This window comes from Pinus tabuliformis, chromosome 8 (assembly GCF_031772625.1).
Source record: "Pinus tabuliformis cultivar Carrire ecotype Pingquan chromosome 8, CPIR1, whole genome shotgun sequence".
NCBI lineage: Eukaryota > Viridiplantae > Streptophyta > Pinopsida > Pinales > Pinaceae > Pinus > Pinus tabuliformis.
The window spans coordinates 1,502,342,357-1,502,349,135 of NC_142294.1; the positions used below are offsets into that span (position 1 = coordinate 1,502,342,357).

Here is a 6,779-nt window from a genome sequence, read left to right on the forward strand (position 1 = left end):
CAGAGAAGATATTGAATTTTCATGAACCCTACATTAATAAAGAATCATTAAGGCTCCCATACTAGGGATCATGACCCTTTATAAAACCCTCATATATAAACCCTGATACAACTGGTATACAATTAGGACTTGAGATCTATTCCATCAGATCTACAATCTGGCCGGCAAAAAATCACGAAGGCTCCTTTCTTCCTCTATACCAACAACTACTCAGTCAATTTAGACCTTCAAATTCACTGCATAATCAGCGGCTATACATGTTGTTCAGAACTCTTTACGAGATCTAGTAGATCTACTCCTCATCTCACAAATCTGACCCTCTTCTTCATTGATCTGATCCTCTGTGGCCAAATCTCCTCAGCCCTTCTCAGATCTGCAATCACGCTTTCCTGCAATCACATTGTGAATTCCCGCAACTGCGAATTTCTGCAATCACACCGTGAATCCCTGCAACTGTGAATTTCTGCAATCACACCGTGAATCCCTGCAACTGTGAATTCCTGCAATCACACTGAATTCCTGCAATAAACTTGGGTTCTTCTTAGGGCTTCGACCCTAAGCCTACCATACACGGCCTGACCTTCCACGATCTTGCTTGCAACAGCTATCTCAGACATATCTCTCTATCACTCATGAATGATCTCTTGCCCAATGTGCCTTTAGGCCTCTCCATTGGCCTCTATTTATATTTCACCCTTAGATTATTTTAGGAAAGACTGTATTAATCCTCAGGGGCAATCTTCACAAATTCTTAGATATATGGTGTTTACTCAATTATACAGTGCACCTATACATCATTCTCATTCAAATTCTATATCTGATTCACCAGCCGTCATTGTGTTTATGATCTAGAGTCTACCCAAAAAAATCTGAAATGTTTCTTTATTATTCAGAGTCCACTTTAAAAATGTAAAGGTATATTTTGAACATAACTTAAAAACACGCATTTCATCTTTAACAGTTTATTTTAAACATTTTTTGGCATGCATTGTACTTTTACTAAGTTTGTTTTGTTCCATCAGTTTTCTGTTTGTTATAACATGACTAGCATGCTGGAAGGTTGTTAATAATCCTCCAAACTGTCCTATGCAAGAGTTACAATACCGGCTGTGATTGCCACCTCCTCTCAGTGTTTGTGGTTGTTGCATGGAGAGAAGCAAAGTACACTACAGTTTTGGGTGGAAGAGATATGTCACATCACATGTATGAAATAAAATGGAGAAAATTAGATGTCCTTGACAAATAAATAAAAAATATATAGATTCATCTAAACCTTAGATCTTTTAAGTGGTGCGCTGGGGTTTAAAAAAAAATTTTGTTGCTTGATAGATCCAAGGTTAAAATGGATATTTACCGGTTAAGAATTTGAAAGAGATATTATCAATTCACATGTATGAACTAAAACTAAAAAAAATTGACATCTTAGATAAATAAATAAATGAAAAAAAACAAAAAAAATTATAGATCCATCTAAACCTGGGATCTTTTAAGTGGTAACGATTCTACACTTAGAGATTCTAATTTCTTTTGATGTTGATTATAGATGCAGGGTTAAGATGGATGTCTAGTAGTTAAGAATTTGCTCAAATCATCTGCAAAATTGTAATACTAATCACATGTCCTGTCACCTTCATCTGCTCCTAAAATCTCACCATGTTTCTTTTTAGTTTTTAGATGTCAACTGTCTCCCACAGCAAAAGCATATACCTGTTTACCAACCACAAGCCAACTACATCCCGGATTTTTTTTTAACCTCCTGGATTTCATCATTTTTCGCACCTTTCCAATGTCATTCCACATACCAGCGGTAGCATAGATATTGGACAGTTGAACATAAGGTGCAGGGTTTTCGGGATCCAATTCAAAAAGCCGTTCTGCTGCATATTCTCCTAATTCTATATTCTTATGGATTCTGCAGGCACCAAGTAAAGAACCCCACACAGTAACGCCAGGTTCTACTGGCATCTTCTTGATAAGCTCTTGGGCATCATCAAGCCTCCCAGCACGGCCAAGGAGGTCAACCATGCAGCTGTAGTGTTCCATCACAGGTGTAATGTGATAATGCTTACTCATTAAATCAAAGTACTGGCGGCCCTCATTCACCAGCCCTGCATGACAGCAGGCAGACAAAACACCAAGAAATGTGACATGATTTGGGTTCATACGCAACTGTAGCATTCCTTCAAACAGCTCAAGGGCTTCCTTAGCACATCCGTGTATGGCATACCCTACAATCATTGCAGTCCACAAGACAACGTCTCGGTAATGTATGTTGTCAAATACTATTTGTGCACTCTCTAGACACCCACACTTAGAATACATATCTACAAGAGCACTTCCCACAAAGGCATCACAGCGGTATCCACTTCTAATGATGACTTCATGGATCTCTCTGCCTTCTTCCAGAGCTGCCAAGTCGGAACACACCGGGAGAGCAACAGCAAACGTCTCTGCGTTTGGCTTCACAGCGGTCAGCAGCATTTGTTGAAACAGCTTCAGGGCATCCTCTGTGTGCCCAGCCTGTGCATAACCAGCAATCACAGCATTCCATGAGATGACATCTTGTTCGGGCATCTCCCAAAGCAGTTTCAAGGCTTCATCATGATACCCATTCTGTGCATATCCTGTGATCATTGCATTCCACGATACCACATCTCTTATGGGCATTTTCCAGAAGACTTTCAGTGCCTCTTCAACATATCCACTCTGAGCATATGCTGCAATCATAACATTCCACGAGACCATATCTCTTTTTGGCATTTTGTCAAACATAATCAATGCATTGTCAATACTACCGCATTTTGCATACATATCTACGAGGGCATTCTCAACATTGACATCATATTGAAATCCACTTCTAATTATTTCTTCATGGATCTCTTTCGCTTGTTCAAGCGAACCCAAGCTCGCACATGCCGGTAGAAGACTGGCAAATGTGATCTTGTTTGGCCGAACACCAGACTGCCGCATCTTACAATAAAATCTCAAGGCCTCCTGCCCATACCCTTGCCTGGCAGAAGATGCAATCATGGCTGTCCAAGACACCACATTCGGCTCGGGCATTTGCCAAAAGAGATCCAAGGCTTCCTGAAAACATCCATTCTGCGCACATCCCGTAATCATTGCATTCCACGAGACGACATTTCTTTCAGGCATTTTCTCAAACATTTTCAGGGCTTCCACAAGCTGGCCATTCTGAGCATATCCAGCCACCATGGTGTTCCATGATACCACATCTGGTTCGGGAATTTTGTCAAACACACGGCGTGCAAACTCCAATTCTCCACATTTTGCAAACATGTCCACTAGGGCATTTTGCACAAAAGCATAAGACTCGAATCCACCCCTAATCACTTCTTCATGGATCTCCTTGCCTTTTTCAAGATCACCCATGTGGGCACAAGAAGACAGAATACTAGCGAAGGTAAACTCATTTGGTTTGGTCCCTACCAGTTTCATTTGATAAAACAGATCAAAAACCTCCTCGTTATGATCATGCCTGCTATAAGCCACAATCATCACTGTCCACGACATAACGTTACGTTCAGACATTTGATCCAGAACCCTGCGGGCGTCTACCAGACTTCCACACTTGGCATACAGTATTAAGAGCTTGTTTTTTAAATAAGTATCAGGATCTAATACCCTCTGTATCATGTGGGAATGGAGTAGTTTTCCATCTAAAAGGGCTTTCTTGTTCACAAACGCCTGCAGGAGAGAAGCATAAGTAGAGGAATCTACGGGAACACCATGACAGTCCATAGCGTGCAACATTTGCATGGCCTCTTTCACTCGGCCTTGCTTACTTGCTCTACTCAAATCAGAGTTCATGTCATTGACATCAATTTTATCTCGCAGATGTTCAGTTTGAGAAGCAATTGACATAGCTTTAATGGAGTTATTTCTGAGAATAGACTTGGGAAACAAATCCACAGCCACTGCCATAGATAGAAATCCTGCTGCTGCCGTGATCTGCTCTGCATTTTTCCACTTCTAATTGAAGTGGTTTCAAAGGGTTTGTATAGTTCTACATGGTTTCTGGATTCATGATCCATTTCAGTTCACTGAAACCCAAAATTTATTAGAAACAACATTTGTTGTAATCTGAGCGACGACAAAGCGGATTTCGTTAGTTTCATGTGCAGCTCATACAGCGTTTATATAGGGATTCTCGAATGTGTTCGGAAATATTGATAAGTCATTTTTCATAGTAAATTTATCAATTTTATTGGCAATTTGTAAATATGGGTTTATTTATTATTATTTTTAAAGAAAAAGTCTGTCATAAAAAATAATTGATTGGTTTGTTACACAAATTTCCAATCTTACAAATTGATTCAGGTGGAAGGTCAGCAACTAATCTATTAGAAACAGTTTTAGGTTTTATTTCAAGATTAAAAAGGTAGTTTCAATTTACATAGTATTCATGATAAAATTAATTTTCTTTGTGATCATATTGGATAGAGGTAGTTTCAACTATATATAATATTTTTTTTTTTTCTTCGTAAATACTAATTCTATTAAAAAAGGAAAAAAGATATGTACAGTGAGGTCAAGACCTCAGAGGAGGCCGAGGCCATTCCTCAACCAGAAACTTAGAGATATTACAGTTCAGGCATTCTGCCAAATTCACAGTACAGACTTCAAAATCTTGTATTTGGGCCCTGACACACTGAAAAATTTTACCAGGACTCATACTGTCATGCCCCCCATTGACCAAAAAAACACAAAAGTACCCAGCATAGTCATAGTTATAACAAAAAACAGAGCACACATTGGCTGTTGCCACACCCTGGAACAAGATCATGAACCAGACATAGACACATAGACTCAGAAACAAAGACACTAAATCAAAATTGCACAGCGCATAGGCAAGAATGCCACCCGTCAGTGAAGAGTCAACTTTAGTCTGCATGTTGCGGCGAGTCAGGCGTGTCCCTCTCCACCTGGCTGGAAGAGGCTACCCAGGTGACGAAGCCATTGTCATCATGTCCTTCTGCGCCGCCTTCAGGAGTGGTCACCAGATTAAGAATGCAGCCTGCACGCTGAGACGGCCCACAGGCCAAAATTTCGCTCTGAGTCGGATCGACGGGCTGCTGAGGCACTTCAGAAACAGGGGTGTCCTCCTGCATATTGTCCGCATTGAATGCCACCCCTGCCATATCCCCTTGCAGAACACTGTCTTCCTGAGAGTGGGAGGAAGTGGTTGGAGCCGAGCTGACATGATTATTCTCCTCCTCCGCGAGAATAATGGTGATGCTTGCTGTCAATACGGGCCTGTTGAGCCTGCTGTGAAAAGTAAACCTGGAGGTCTGGAAGGAATTATGCGGGAGAGACCCAGCTTGACCCAGGGGCGGAGAAGAAGGGGAGGCTGAGGCGATGGGAATGACATTCTGTGGAGCAGGACGAGAGGGACGGCCTCTGTTTCCGGTGTTGCTACCTCTGTGCGGGATACCTCGGCGGCGAGGCATGCTCAGGAGAACAGATAGACTGAGAGAGGGATTGAGGCGAAGCAAGCAGATTAGAGTTTGAGCGCAGAGGAGCCCAATGAGTTTCCAAGACCAGGCGAGCTTCCAAATTCGATAGACCAGGCAGGAGTGCGGGAGAAGTTCTGCGCCACGATAAATAGAACCAGTAACTAAGGCATGAACAATAAACGGATCCATACATATGAACTGACCTGTTTGCACATGAACCAGGCGCGCATTAATGCTTGACTGCAAGACCATCATTCCAAACTGTGCCGAATTAATTTCGCTTGCCCTTGAACCAATTTGCCAGCCCGAGGCGCATGTCTTGAGGGCCGTCCGCCAGCCATCTGCCAGGCCAGCTGCCTGCATTGTGCGGCTTCCCATTAATGACTTTGAATGCCACCCGCATCCGGGTGTGTATCCTTCTTCTGAGGTTTATCTTGTATCACAATTTCCTGGAACTTAGAGAGTTGGTCCGCGGAGGCTATACTGGAGATTGTTCCTTCAAAGTATCCTACCCCAGTTTCCACTCCGAGATTGGCAAGAAAGTCAGCAAGCTTGTTTCCTTCCCTTCTGGTGTGTCTGAAGGAGATTGCTTGATGCTGAGAAAGCCATCTGTCTATTAGCTCAAGCCTTTGGGCCATCCTCCAACTGTTACTAACTTTGTGAATGGGGGATCCATGCATTAGTTTTGTAATCATTCTAATTATAATTTGCGAATCCCCCTCTATGATGAGCGGAAAAAATCTTCTTTCTTGAGCCAGGGTGAGACCTCTCCATAATCCCTCCAATTCTGCTGAGTTGTTGGTGTCCCAACCTTTTGAGCCCATAAAAATAAGCTGAGGATTGCCATGGTGATCCCTGAAGACTCCCCCATACCCTGCTTTCCCTGGATTTCCTTTTGAGGCCCCATCGAAATTAAGTTGGAACATGTTATTGGGCGGCGGTGTCCATTTACCTGATTCCTTTTCCTGCATGGTGGGATTCTTTTTGATGATTGTCTGCTGATTTATCTGGATCCTCCAATTATCCCACACTGTTTTTTCCTGCGGTGATGAGGGAAGATCTTCTGAGTACCATTCTCTAATTGATAGAGACTCCATGATATTCTGATGAAATTTGGTCCAAATCTGCTCTAAGGGCATAGTTTGATCCTTGAAAACTCTTCTATTTCGCTCTTTCCAAATGTTCCACATTAGTAGGCCAGGTATAAACTGCCATAAAGTGTTGAGGAGATTGCTTTGATATGGATTTTGACTCCAGTTGTGAATAGTGGCTTTTAGATCTCCTTGCACTCTGCCTTCTTTT

At 42.1% G+C, this 6,779-nt stretch overlaps 1 pseudogene; it reads right to left on the minus strand.

Annotated features, from left to right (window-relative positions):
- Nucleotides 1-1,677: 1,677 nt before the first annotated feature.
- On the minus strand, nucleotides 1,678-3,945 carry LOC149241545 (pentatricopeptide repeat-containing protein At2g13600 pseudogene; annotated as a pseudogene).
- Nucleotides 3,946-6,779: the final 2,834 nt, after the last annotated feature.